The sequence below is a fragment of the Pholcus phalangioides genome, unplaced genomic scaffold, assembly GCF_987345545.1.
Source record: "Pholcus phalangioides strain wild (caught in Gottingen) unplaced genomic scaffold, Ppha-v1.0 ptg000007l_1, whole genome shotgun sequence".
Lineage (NCBI taxonomy): Eukaryota > Metazoa > Arthropoda > Arachnida > Araneae > Pholcidae > Pholcus > Pholcus phalangioides.
This window is the reverse complement of record NW_028301600.1, coordinates 3353540-3369256: the sequence shown is the minus strand read 5'-3', so window position 1 is coordinate 3369256 and position 15717 is coordinate 3353540. Positions and strand designations below refer to the sequence as shown.

At 37.6% G+C, this 15717-nt stretch overlaps 1 long non-coding RNA gene across 1 annotated transcript in view; it reads right to left on the bottom strand.

The window, feature by feature from the left end:
• Positions 1-8791: 8791 nt before the first annotated feature.
• The window catches only part of LOC149084803 (uncharacterized), a 29132-nt gene continuing 22206 nt past the window's right edge, over positions 8792-15717 (bottom strand). The window contains exons 2-3 of the long non-coding RNA XR_016192876.1: positions 10131-10223; positions 8792-9117 (exon numbers count right to left, since the gene is read on the bottom strand). This is a non-coding gene — a long non-coding RNA (uncharacterized LOC149084803). The remainder of the gene's footprint in view (positions 9118-10130; positions 10224-15717) is intronic.

The window sequence follows — 15717 nt, the reverse complement described above, 5'->3', positions numbered from 1 at the left end:
TCAAAATATTGAATATATGATGACGTCACTTACCCATTCATCTTTTTTATACTTCATTTTCTGTATCATATTTTACCCTTTTTTTGCCAGTGAACATATTTTGTGTAAAGTCGAATTTTTGTGTTTTTTTTTCAAATTAAAACAATTCTGGATTACATTCTGGAGGAATTTTGATTTTTTTCATAGAACCGATGGTGGTCAATATTTATTTATTTATTTAAAAAAATACAAACTATAGGCAAAAGCCTCGGTTACAGTTTGAAAATAAAAGCACATGTATATAATAAAATAAAAATAAGATGAAAATTCAAAAAAATATACATCATCATTATTACTGCATCTTAGAAATCTCGATGTACACAATGCTCTATTATTTATAACAACCACAGAATATGTCTCAGTGACAATTTTTCACTTTACTTATGCAATGAAATAAGAACGGATAATGTCACCGAACGAGGTATTACCAAGATTTTTAAATGAGATGTTCTGGAAGTCTATATTTTGTTTTTTCTGAACGTTAATTAGAGCTAAACATGTGGATAGCTGTCGATCACAGAATGAACAGTAGTAATTTTAGACAAGCGCTGTACAACATGCATTCTCAACAAATAACCCGCGGGCAAAATGTGTCCCTCGGAATCCTCTGATGTGGCCCACGACAAAGAACCAAACAACTCAAATGGATTACGAAAGATTATCAAATGATTTTTAAGAGGCCCGTGGCACATTTCCAGATTATTACTTCAGTGGTTCTTGGCGCATTTCCAGATTATTACTTCAGTAGCAGATTTCCAAATCACTTGAGCGACCCGTGGCACACCTCCAATTCACTTGAGTGGCACGTTGTAAATTGGCAGATCATTTAAGCAGCCCATGACACACTTTCGGTTCACTTAAGTGATCCGCGGCATTTTCATAAATCACTCAAGTGGCTTTTTTCTCATTTTCAAATCACTCAAGTGGCTTTTGACACATTTTCAAATGACTCAAGTGGTTGTGGCACAATTTCAGATCACGTAAGTGACAAGCAGGTGACACATTTCCAAATAACTTAAGTGGCCTTTGGGACATTTTCAGGTCACCTGAGTGACCCGCGCCGCGTTTCCAAACAAATGAAGTGGCCCGCATTCTCCAGAAGTTTGAGTACGAAAGTGAGTACCCTTGCTTTACAGCATAGATAGACCTATAGTGTACACGCACAAATTATATACAAGGGATTTACAAATCCCAGGCGCCAAGTCACCACGGCGACTAAAAAATTGGTATTGGTGCCTAAAATTTTCTTTGTGTAGTTACTAAATTTTGCAAGCTGAGAGCAGCACAAAATGTTTGGAATTGATGACAGAGCATATCTGCCATCATGAAAAATGGTCACTATGCCCTGAAAAAGTCGAAAGAAGCATTATTTTGTACCTTTTTTCGGGTAAAATATCTTTTGGCGCCTAAAAAATTGTTCTGGTGTCTATATTTTATATTCTATAGTCGGATAATATGGAATGGGCTTATAATATGGAACTGTTACACGAGGACTGAACACCCAATTATAAAGTTGTCGCACTGTTCCTTCTGAGGACAACAAAAAAAAATACCTCCTTTTAATTGCAATATTCGCTGAGATATCTGGATTCAAAAATCGGAGAAAAGTTGGGAAGAACAACATAAAAATGACGGAAAGACGTTGTCCGTTAGTTTATTTGTGTAAAGTCGAATTTGTGTGTGTGTGTTTTAATTAAAACAATTCTGGATAACATTCTGGAGGCATTTCGATTTTTCAATAGAACCGATGTAGTGGTCAATATTTATTTATTCATTTAAAAAATACAAACTACGGGCAAAAGCCCAGTTACAGTTTGGACATAAAAATAAAAACATGCATATCTTTTATATATATAAAAACACCCCCGTATGGCGAATCACATTCGCCGGGTCGGGATAAGTAACTCATATATATAAAAACGAATGTATGTCTGTTTGTCCTTTATGCATTACTACACCATTCATCCGATCGCCATGAAACTTTGGGAAATTGTTGAGTACACTCCCGCGAAGATTTCTGGCATAGTGTTTTTGTTTTTTTTCCTTTCCTTCATTTCCTTGAATTTCCTTTCTTCAGAGATCGCAGCAACGCGCGACGGGTACTAGTATAAAATGAAAATAAGATGAAAATTCAAAACACACACTATATACATCATTATTACTGCATCTTAAGGCGCGTATACACTAGCGAGCCAATCTTGCAACGCACGACCCCTGCAGTGGTTCTAATCCGCTCGTGGGTACACAAACTCCCTTTGTGTTCGTTGAAAACCCCGATTCCAGGTGGGTCCATTGAAAACAGCTCAAGAATTGTTCACAACACCGTACAAATTACTGAACAACCAATTGCGGATGCTTTTATTGCATGATCCGCGCACTAGTGTACACGCGCCTTTAGAAATCTCGGTACAAAATGCTCTATCATTCATAACAACCTCAGAATATGTCAACGTATTCGATATTTTTATGGGCATCTTTTTATCAGCCACCTCGTTGGGCATTTTGCCTGTTGTGGCGTTGTATTTGTATTTGTATTTGTATTTGTACTTATTCCACTCCATTCGACTCGCGAAACCGTTTTTGGTATATAAATTTCTATGGCGGAGCCCCGTAGGCCTCTTCTTTTTTATTTATTTACTTATTAAATTTACTGATTTATTGTATTTTCCTCGAGCCGTCGCGGAGCACCGGGTGAGAACCACTGGTTTATGCTGTTCCTAGTCATCAGATTAATGTGATTGCAATCGTCATGATGGCAGTTCAGTTCAATATAAATTTCGCGAATATGCAACTTCAAAATATTCAAAGCTAATGAAAGGGCAGGAGAAAGCACACATGTAATATAAGGTATAGGATAAGGACTATCATCCCCCCACTCGAATGATAGATAAAATGGAGGACCCTTCCCTTAAGGAAATACTGCGTACGCACGTGGCCAAAAACGTGGGAAAAAATACAAATGGATTAACTAGGTTTTTAAACTTTTTTCTTTCTCTTTCAAATCTTAATATTTCAACAAATACAGAAATAAAATCTTTGGAAGTTTGCACTGCAGGAATTAAATTTTGCCTAGAAAGAACATTGTTTGTCAAAGTGAGTGATATCGCCCCTAGGGGAGCGATGGAACTGATTGGGGGTAAAGCCGGGTTTTCTTAGGAGCAGGTTCTCACGCTGCACACGGCGCAAAAGTTCTACTCCTAGGAAAATCCAGCTTAAGTCAGCAGACGCTACAGATACAGTACAACCAGAGTCGCCCATAGGGGTGTACGACAGGTGCGGTCGCACTCGGCCCCGCACTTACGATAATGGTAATTTCTTTCATGAATTCTGAATTTACATTAATTCTGGAATAGCTTTTTAAAAACAAATTCGGAATTCTTATCAATTCTGAAATATTAAAATTCTTCAAATCATTTCTCTCGGTGTGATCGCGCCTGTCGCACACCCCTAAGGGCGGCTGTGTGCCGCCTTTCAATGTTCCCAGCCTCTGTTTTCTAGCCTCAGTGTTTCCCGACCTGTTTGATGTCGCGGGCCTCTTGGTGAGAGTCAATGCTTTGCAGAGCCCCTTCAATTTCAAGCCCCCGCACAGGGCCGTCTTAAGAACATCATGGGACCCGGACAAGTGATTTTGAGGCCCTGCCTGGCAAATTACCGAAAATTTCAACCGGTTCTCATTTTTGAATTCCCATTCTCTTGAGGGCCCCTAGATAGTGACTGGGTGGGCCTATTCGTTAAGACGATACTGACCCCTCTCTCCCAGCACCATAAAGTCCAAAATTTATTGTTTCTTACAATTTACATATCATAAATTGATTGTTACGGCACTAAATGTGATCCCACGGACGTCTTACAAAGTAGCCTATTCACGGACCCGCAAGGATACGCGGATCACAGGTTGAGATGTAGTTGGAGCTTGAAGACGAAAGGAACAGAGCAGCATTACGTCAGGAATCTTCACTTTCAGACACCCGGGCCAAATTGAAACTTCCCACGAAGCTCGTGGGCCACCAACTCCGCAATTTAGTGACATCTTAATAAAAGGGGCCTTTGAGGCATCAGTTAAACAGAGACAAAAGTAATTGAAGACATTTATTCTGAAATTATTTCTTTTATTAATTATTAGTTTCGATTAGCTCTGAAATCATTTTTTTCACTAATTCTGAAGAAGTTTTTGATTAATTACTGATTAAATTAATCAATACTGAGATTAATTTTAATCTGAACAAATGACTCTTTAATTATTTATTTCGGTAATTCTGAAATTGTTTTCCTCTAAATATATCAAGAAATAATTTTTTTTCAATAATTATGCAATTATTCTTTTATTAATTTGAAATTATTTCTCTCTCATTGATTTATAAGTTATTTTTTCACCAACTCTTGAATTATTTCTTTCATCAATTTGTTCTGGAATTATTTCTTTAATTTATTCTAGAAATATTTCTTTCATCAATTACGAAAATATTTCTTTCATTAATTCTATAATTTTATAGAACTAATGAAATTAATTCTCGATATTTTCAATCACATTCTGAAAATGGTCGGTGGGCCAAGAGACGAAAAGCTCCGTGGGCCATGCGTTGAAGACCCCTGCATTACGTGGAACGTCATTCTCTTTTGAAAAATGTTGGCTGATACGTAATTCTATATAGGAGGTCGGAGCCCCGCCTCTCGAACCGAATTGGCTAAAAGCATCCATTTGATGCACCAATACGAACCAGAGGAGGGATTCGGAAGAATTCCATCTATGTCGAAATAACTATTCTTATGTTATGACAAGGATCGTTCTTGAATCAATAAGTTTGCCTGAGACTAGAAATGGAGGGGGAAAGGTTTTTCTTCTATTTTTTTATACAGGCAATGGAATATTTACATGGGGGGGGGGGGGCTTAGCGGGTTATAACCCAGAGCGAGAAATACAGAGCGGCAAATTTTTTTGAAGAATGAGAGGCCAAGAAAATTAGTAGCATGGGAGAAGGGCGGCGAAATTTTTGTACAGGGTGATTTTGGTCACTCACATGCTTGCACACTGTTTCTGACTCTCACATGCTTGTCCACTGTTTCTGACTCTCACATGCTTGTCCACTGTTTCTGACTTTCACATGCTTGCACACTGTTTCTGACACTCACACATTTGCACACGCTGCAGGCAGTGTCGTACGCTCGCACACTGTTTTGGTCACTCACATGCTTACACATTATTTTGGTCACTCACACGCTTGCACCACTGTTTTGGCCACTCATATAATTGCACACGCTCTAAGCAGGCTCACCCGGGCACTGCTCATGAAAATGAGGTCTGGTTAAAATTTTCGAAAATAAACATATCTCGCCAGGCATAGGCGCCGAACCTAGGGGCTGAGGCCATTTGAGCCCCCCCCCCAATAATTTCTGAAAAAACAATGCAATGCATCCTCCCACTCCTGCGTACGCACTTAAGTCCCATATATACGGGACGGCCAGCAACTTTCAGCCCCCCAATGTTTTCTTCATGTCGGCGCCCATGTCACCAGGTGGGGGGGGGGGGGGGCTCAGAATAACCACGTTGCCCCTGAGCTGTTGAGACGGCCCTGGCTCTAGGCCACTCACTGACCTGGTACCTCGCTCTGTAGGTCACTTGTTTGGAAATTCACATGCTTACTCACGCTCTAAGTCACTCTTTTGCTCACTCACGTGTTTGCAGTCTTTTAAGTCACTCTTTTGGTCACTCACTTACCTAGTTCCTTACTGTCTGGACAGAGGCGAATCAATTGAGTGTTATACAGGTGATTCAGATAAACATCGCCAAAATGAAAACGAAATTCAGGCATACGATAACAATCCAAAGTCACATAGTAGAAACATAGGTGCGCAAACGCCACACAGAGCCGCTACAGGGAGTTGTTGCGTCACACCCTTTTAAAGCAATCCCGAACTCATGAAACATGAAGCCGCAATTCTGATAACATAGATACGTTAGGGGGCCCCACACATACACTCAGAACACACATTCCGGCAGGTACCGATTCGTTAGAAATTCCGCATGGACTGCATGCTTGCTCCTACTTAACCGAATATGCACCTCGTACACATTCATCTGAGGACCTAGCAGAGATCTGCATAGACCCCAGACCAGTGTTTCCCAAAGTGGGCAATATCGCCCCCCCCCCCCCGATGCAATGGTCCAGGGGAGCGACAGAAACCACGGATTTAACATAGGATCCTATGGGTTCACTTGAGTTGGGGGCGGTAAGAGAGAAAAGAAGGGGCGATTTAATGAAAAGTTTGGAAAACTATGCCCTAGACTAGGCATCTTCAACCCGTTACTCGCGAGCACCGTGGTGCTCCTTGAATTACCCGGAGTGTAATTATCAACGTTCCAGTTAAACACCTTGGAGGAATTGCATCCAAGGATTGAAGTCATCGTCATTTCATGCATTCGTATGCTAAACGTACCGTGAAGGTGCTCTTCTTTTGATGATAAGTACAGGCACAGTACTCGAAACTGTAAAAGGTTTAAGACCTCTGGTTTAGATATTAGGTATATATTCAACAAACATATTTTCATGGACATCTTTTTTCAGCCACCTCGATAAGTGTCTTTTGTCATTTTGTGTCATTTTGTCTTTTGTCATTTTGTCTTTTGTCATTTTGTCTTTTGTCATTTTGTCTTTTGTCATTTTGTCTTTTGTCATTTTGTCTTTTGTCATTTTGTCTTTTGTCATTTTGTCTTTTGTCATTTTGTCTTTTGTCATTTTGTCTTTTGTCATTTTGTCTTTTGTCATTTTGTCTTTTGTCATTTTGTCTTTTGTCATTTTGTCTTTTGTCATTTTGTCTTTTGTCATTTTGTCTTTTGTCATTTTGTCTTTTGTCATTTTGTCTTTTGTCATTTTGTCTTTTGTCATTTTGTCTTTTGTCATTTTGTCTTTTGTCATTTTGTGTCATTTTGTCTTTTGTGGACTTTGTATTTGAAATTTTTTGGCTGTAATTGACAAGTTTACTTCAATTTGACAGTTTTTGGGTATAATTCGAAACTTTACTTGCTTCCGATATCATTTTTTTTTTGGGTATAATTTCCAACTTTGCTTGCACATTTTGACAATATTTTTATATAATTCGCAATTTTTTGTTTGCATTTGACAGTTGTCTGGGTGTGCGTGGCAACTATTCTTGTAGTTTATAATTATTTTGGCCATAATTGGTGATATCTCCGTATGGATCCCGATTTCCCGTATTTTCATGAAAGAAATGTAGTTAGGGTGGGTATTTATTGTGTTGTGTGTATATTGATACTTTTCTACTGGGACACAATTTGCGGGCCGGATGGGACCCCTTATCACTCCGCATTTAGCCCGGAGGCCGGAGGTTGTGCGTTCTTGTTCTTCACCAATACGATAAATAAAAAGAGTCAAAAATGTTTTTTTTAATGCTTTTCAATCACACACCATTCAACATACACTGGTGAAATAAATTAAGAGAATTTGCATATTTTATCGAATTTCATGAAAATAACTGAACTGAATGTAAAACCACTGCTTTTAGACAAAAATGCAAATCTTATACGTAAGCGTACACGTGCGTGTAGGCGGAGCCAGTAGAGAAACAGGCTTTATAAGCGCGCGTAAGTTAAGACGCATTTCGTTCGCTAGCACACCTCGGCGAATTTCTTGGTGTTATTTTGCAGCAATCGGTTAATTTCAAATTGTAACAGTAAAAATGAGTAACCACCAACGTTTAGATGATGGAATGAGGTGGCGAATTGTGGAAAGGCTAGAAGCAGGCCGATCTCAAGTCCAGATTTGTAGAGAGTTCAATTTAACGCCCAGCGTCGTGTGTAACTTATGGAAACAGTTCCAGGATACCGGATCCATCGAGAGAAAGCCTGGGCAAGGTCGTCCAAGAGCCACGAGGGCCAGAGAAGATCACCATTTGTCGATTATAGCGAGACGTAACAGGAGTGCTACAGCTTCTCAGCTCTCTCGTGACTTGTATGCAGCCACAGGAACCCGTGTATCAAGGGTGACTGTTTCCAAAAGACTTCATGAGAGAGGGTTGTTTGCAAGACGACCTGCTGTTTGCGTCCCGCTCACTTCTACGGACAGGAGAATCCGTTTATCATGGTGCAGAGAGCATAGAGATTGGAGTATGGATCAATGGGCGACCGTTCTCTTCACTGAGTCCCGGTTCAGCCTAAGCACCGATTCTCGCCGTACGTTCATATGGAGAGAACCAGGAACCCACTACCTACCCTCCAATGTTGCCATCATGCCTACTACCATCATGTTGGATGGCCGCACACCTCTCCGTGTCTTTGAAAGAGGCACTGTGACTGGTGTGAGGTATAGGGATGAGGTCTTGGAGCCCTATGTTCGCATTTTCAGGGGTGCAGTTGGCCCTGAGTTCATTTTAATGGACGATAACGCGAGGCCACATGGAGCTCTTCTGCTCGATGATTTTCTGGAGAGTGAGGATATTCGCCGGATGGATTGGCCAGCCAGATCTCCAGACCTTAACCCTATAGAGCATGTCTGGGGCGCTCTGGGGAGGGCAATTGCAACTCGCAACCCCCCTCCGGGAACCATCCAGGGAATGAAAACAGCGTTGCTGCTAAACGAGTGGGACCAATTGCCACAGGAAATGATAAACTGCCTTATTTCAAGTATGATATCACGCTGCGAGACCTGTATATCTGTAAGAGGGGACCATACCCCCTATTAACCCATCTATTAACAAAGCTTTTTTATTCTGCAACCGCTGTTTCATAACTTCCGACTCCAACGAGTGTTACGCACGATCATGCGTGTGTATTACAATTATTGAATGGTTATTTGTTTTGTATTGTATCAATGTATGTACATATCAAATTTCATTAAAATCGGTACAGTAGTTCTAAAGATAATCGACCAGGTCTGCAAATTCTCTTAATTTCTTACACCAGTGTATTTGTGTGGTCATGATCCTTCTTCATGGATGTGGCTTGAAGACTTCATTATTGAAATCGCATGCACGAAAGTCATGGTCGCAATCTCTGAAACCCCTTTCTGCACTGCTGAATGCAATCACCACATCAAATCTCCGTCGGTGCGTTTTCATCATAACCTTAAGTAAATGCGAAAAAATGCGTATGAGAATAATAGAATTCATTTAATCATCTTACGATCTATATAGAACATACATGCTCAACGCATGGCCCGAGGGCCAAATGTGACCCTCATTGTCATCTGATGTGGCCTATGACCTCAAACATAATTTTGTTGAAAATGAACTAAGTGGCACATTTCCAGATCACTTAAGTAACCCGCAGTACAGTTCTACATCACTTGAGTGACCCGTGGAATATTTCCAAATCATTTAAGCGATGATTTAACCAATCATCGCTTAAATGATTTGGAAATATTCCACGGGTCACTCAAGTGATGTAGAACAGTTTTTTTTTTAACCAATCAGCGTTTTCACGCTGCACGCGACACAGAAAACCTGCTGTTAAGCCGGGTTTTCCTAGGAGCAGGTTTTTCCGCTCCGCGTGAACTGAATAGGACCATTTCGCGTCGGCAGAAACGTGCAACTTTACACCCTACGCATTTGTCTTTTCCTTGCGTAGCGCATCATCTGTTCTGCCGTCTGCACATCCACGTATTTTTGCCATTTCGCACAATAAAAGAGGGAGACAGAAATTAAGGGAAAGAAAACACACAGCAAAAGTGTGAAGAGAAGATCCGTAAAACGCGCACGACGCATTTGACTCCTTCAGAAACAGTGTGCCAATCATATCCAACATAAAGCGCTGACGTGAGGCATGTTACACTCTGTAGGAAAACAGTCGCACCGTTTTTTCTATTGGTGAGTGGACGGCGTGTCGCGCTGAGCGATTCACGTTGCACGCGGCACAGAAAACCTGCTCCTAGGAAATCTCGGCTTTACTAATACTCCCCAGATTTCAGTTTTGACGTTTGAACCGTTTTCCCGCTTACAACGTTTACTCACGATGTTTTTTTCGAAAAATGTTATAAGCGGAATCCACTGTATTATCGAATGCAGTTCAATATGGGAACAACGTAAATCGATCGAATAATTAACATCTCAAAGTAATTGAAATTTAAAACTGAACTTACCTCTGGCCATCAAAGCCATAAGCACTACGACCAAGCAGCAAAGAAAATTACTAAGTCGCATTCTACCCGCAAGATTGCGCAAATGAAATATAACTAAAAATAAATATTTTTTTATATTATATATAAATACGTACAGTATTCTATCCATTCATACAAGAATGAAATCCAAAATAATACAAAATGATATTCAAAATACAGTTAAACTCGGTTATAGGAATATCGAAGATTACACACAATTTTGTTGATATAACTGAGGTGTCATTACAACCGAGGTAGACGTTTTCGAGAACTTTTCTGACGAAAAAAAAATCAGATGCAATCCAATACTGTGCATGAAGTTATTTCATTGTGCTCTGGGTGACCAAATTTGATCGATAAAAATACTGGAAATTGGGATAATAAATACGGAGCATTACCATATACCGCTAAAAATGTTGCTTATTTGTGTGTGTGTAGGCAAAATTGTCAGATATATTGCTTATAAATAACTCTCGGCGAGAAATGCGCATTGCAAGTCTGCGATGATTTAAAATGTACTTCACGGGGGGAAAAAGCACATGTCAAAAGAAAATAATTACTCAGTGAAGGTAAATCTTTCTTCTGCTTGAGAGTCTAATACAGCTAAATGAAGCTGAATAATTGAATTTCATTGCATCGTCTACTTTTACAGGGAAGAAATGAATGAAAAACATAAAGGCAATTGTCTTTTTCGCGGAAAAAATTTTCACAAGAAATTGCGTGTTAATGGGCTGTGCTTTTGCGAAAGGTTGCGATCGATGTTTTCACAATATAATTGTTTATTATTTCAGAAGAATGCGTCGCATCATCTACATATTTGCTAATCGTGGTTCAGCATTGGCAATATTACAACAGCTTATGATTTGAAATGGCAATGTCAAAGCAAAAAGTCCGCGTAAAAATGTTAATATAACATATCGACTGTTATTAATCGACAAAAATTAACGCATATAATTAAAATACACACTCAAACTCAGTTATAATGACCTCGATCGTTACGATACCTCGGCTATAACGTCAATAATTGGTGACCCCAGCTGATTTCCAAAGAGAATAATGGAAAGGAACCTTGTTTATAATGTCGCTGAAAACGTATTGACTTCGGATATAACGACAAATTTTTCGTCCCATTGCTTCTATTTCCCAAAACATTCATATACAAATATCCCGTTTTTTCAACGAAACCCACTACAGTGAAGCCCGTAGCCAGAAATTTCGTTCGGATGGGAACTAAAGTGATAGGGGGAAAATATGGCCAAATCTATTGTTCTTTCTTCAGTCAGTTTCTCCCATTTCGAGGGGCAGGCCACCAAGTCGTCTCCCCGGCTACTCACTACGGCCTTGACTTCGGTAAAATACTAAAATTTAAAGATTAAGATAATTTTCATAATTTATAAATTGTTTGAGAGATGCAGAACGTTTGCAGTCCACGGGTCAGATATGCGATAATTCTGCCGCTCGCGAGCCAGAAATTTGTACATATGTTACTGCCAATTTCGCTAAATATTGACCCGGCCAGTTTGAGAAGTGGCCGGTGATGCCTGGCCAAAATCCGATAATAAAGACATGAGTCGTAATCATCGTCAAATTGGCGTATTTTTCCATGATAATTATGTCCACGTTAGTTATGGCAACCCATCAAACCGCAGTCACGATGCGATAATCATTTTTTCTCAAAAAATTGGCAAAAAAACTATGTGTTTATAGAATTATTTTTATAGTTTTTCTTCCAAATTTCACTTTTTTTTCTTTCGTCGCATGGAGCTAAATCCAATACAGCTGCTATATATAGACATGTATGACGTTGGCGATTAAAGAAATGGATTTGGCTCCTACCGAGTCGTCTTACATCAGAACATAGATTTTTTTTAAATTAAAACGAACAAACAGCAAATTACAATATACAAATATATAATACAATATACAAATACAAACATATGTTACACACACACATATAATACATACACTATGTAGCCCCAAGGGACTATGAAGTCCTTCCAGCAGGCCTATATGATTTTTATTACATGATTTTCTCCCTCAGCAACAGCTCTTTTCTTCATTAGATGTATTTTAGTATATAATTAATATGCATTGGTGTAATAATTTATTTCAAAGTACTGCATTAATATCTGTGTTTTTGATCATAATAAAGACATTGTAATTTTTATTACTATTTGTGTAATTACTAGAGTAGATGAAGTTCATTATTTTCGGTGCGGTGTAACAAAAATTTTTTTGAAATGATGTTTTGTTACTTTTAGGCACTTGATAGATATTTTTATATCTATTCGAGGTTCTATTTTCATTTTTTACTAACCATTCTTCGTTTTTGACGATAAATTTATAAATTCTGTACATGTAGTTCTGTCTCCGTGTCAATATGTGGCACTGTATGTTTTTGTATTCTATTGGAATATTTATTAATTCTCTTAATTTATTGTGAAGATTGTTTTCATAATATGCTCCTCCCCAGACACATATTCCGTAATTTATATTTGAATAAACCCACGCATAGAAGATATCTTTCAAGAAGTTATTATCAACTATGTATTTAAGTTTATAAATGACTCCTGAATACATTGAGTTTTTTTATCATTTTTTCACTATGTATGTTCCATTTTAGGTTATCTTGTATAACTATTCCTAAGTATTCATAATTGAACACTCTACCTATTTCTTCACAATTGCATACTGATATAGTTTGAGATTGGCAGTGAGTGTGTAATTTTACGTGAATTTCTGTACTGTCATTTATATTTCTTGTTTTCGAGCACATAAATTTAGTTTTTTAAGTATTCATTTTTAATTTGTGTTTGATTAGTCAGTGATTTATTTTTTTTAGGTCCTTCTCTGTTCTTTTAACCAAACTATCTGTTTCCGTATCCTCAACATATAAAACTGTGTCATCTGCAAAAGATATAATGCTACCATTTAGATTTAGTTTACTCAGTTCATTTGTGTAAATTAAAAATAGTATCGGCTCTAAGACCGACCCCTGTGGGACGTTTTTTTTTACTTCTCGAAAATTGATAATTTTTTTCTCTATTATGACAGCTTGTCGTCTAGAGTAGTGGTATGATTTAAACCATTCTAAGATATTTCCTCTTATACCGGCTGAATATAATTTCTCTGTTAAAATGTTTAGGTCCACATAATCAAATGCTCGTTTTAGGTCCAAAAAAACTATTATCGAATATTTATTTTTATTTATTCCATTGTTTATCAAGCCCGTTAATTTTAGAATTGCCATTTCTGTATTTTTGTTTTTTTGGAATTCATATTGATTGGCTGAAAAGAATTTTTGATGATTCAGGAAATTGAGCAGTTGGTATTTCATACACTTTTCTAAAAATTTTTGAAAAAATCGGGAGAATTGAGATAGGTCTATAGTTGTTAGTATCATTGGAATCTCCAGTTTTAAATATAGGATGTACGAGGGAATTTTTTAGTTCAGAATAAAATACTCCATTTGTTATTGAGGAATCCACTAAATCCTTTAATACATCTATATGGTAGTGAGAGATAATTTTCAACATTTTAGGTGTAATTCGATCATAGCCACTTGCTTTATTTTCTTTAATTTCTGCCACAATTTGCCTCAGTATATGACTTTCAGTTTCGAGGTAGAACATGGAATTTATTGATGTGTTTGAAGAGCCTTCTTGTTCTATACAAATACAATTATCTGCGTTTTCCTCATCATCATTTATATTTCTTGTGTGATAAATTCTTAATTAAATTTATTTGCAAGTTCTGTTGGATTTTCAAAATTTGGTAATATATTTTTTTTCAAATCTTTATTTGATACATTTCTTCTAATAAATTGCCATTGCAATCGTTTATTCTTTTCACAAGCGTTAAAGTTCCTCTGGAAGTATTCTTGTTTTAACTTTTTTATATAAATTTTCAAATTTTTATTATAACTTTTGTACTCGTTCTCATATAAGGTTATGTGTGGATTTTTTTTGTTTTTATATAGCTTTTCCTTCAGGTTTATTCTGTCAAGTATTTCCTTAGTTATCCATTGTTTTTTATTTTTCTTAGGGTAATTTTTTGAAACTTTAGTCCAGAGATTAGTATTTAATGTTAGTATATCCAAGAGATGTCTGTATTTATTTTGTACTGAATCATTTTCTCGTATGCAATTGAAATTTATTTTTGATATGAATTGTTCAAACCTTATATAATCTATTTTCGCTATTTCATCATTTTCATCGTTCAAATTCTCTTCTTGTTTTTGAAGGAAGGTTATACCTCCTAATATTGGGTTTTGGCCAGGGACCTCCGGCCTCGTCGCGAATTGGCCAGACAAAGTCCGAATCATTTCTGTAATTCGGACTGTGGCCAAAACTCTTGGCCAATTCAGGAAGTGGCCGGCCCCGTCGCGAATTGGCCGCACTTCAGGCTTTGGCAGTAACATAAACGGTCGAACTTGGTTAATTGGAATCCCACAAGGGGACAGCAAAAAAGTTCGAATTGTCCAAGTGAATATGGGATGACACTTACTTCCATAAAAAATCAAAAATTCTTGATAATTATGAAAAATATATTGAATGCTATCACTTACTATGGCAATTATTAAAAAGGGTTTCTGTTATATTGTCTCTAACATACTAAATCTTTATCATGCAATGAACCATGCGGATAGTAATATGAGCTCAAATTTCAACATTTACTCATTAGCAAAAGATATAAACTATGAAGAAATCATGTAATAAATGAAGATGATTGATAACAGTAACAAAAGCTGATGTAATTTTTTTTACGGTATTGATGAATATATAGTTTACTATTGTCATAAAATTTTTTTGTTCCTTCTAAATATTAATCACTTTTTTTTGTAATTATCACCAACTATCCAAATGATTGAGTGCTTGAATGAATGGTCCAACGCTATGGATCTTATAATAAGTCAATAGATGTGATTTACGTTGACTTCAAGAGAGCGTTTAACAAGCTGAAAAGATCAGCTCTGTTTGCGAAATTAAGTTATTTAGGACTTCCTGATAAAGTGATACGTATATTAGGACCTTATTTTCAACTGGTTACAAGCAAGTCAAAGTGGGCCATACTCTATCAAGTAGTAAGATTGTAACTAGTGGAATCGTTCAGGGCTCTTTGTTAGGTTCGCTGATGTTTCTCGCATTCACATATGACATCCCACTTTCCCTGCTGCCCGTACCTTGCTATGTATATGCCGACAATTTGAAATTTTTCCAGGTCGTAGCAGATTTTCAGTCTGCCTATAACCTTCAACTGGCATGTGATCGCCTTTTGATGAGGAGTGAACAAAATTCATTGCCTATATCCCTGGATAAAACGTTCGTGTATAGGGATCACAATCCTGAATGCCGATATTTTCTAAATAATTGTGTACTAAAAGCAGTAGCTGTACATTCTGACCTAGGAATTGATATAGACCAAAGCCTTTCAATGTCCAGCTATATAAGAAAAATTGTGAGCAAAAGTAATTTAATTCTGTTGCTTACATGATAAGAAAGTGCTGTTCGAAGAGTGACGGTGCGACTCTGATGTGTATTTTCAACACTTTTGTTCGGCCGATTCTCGA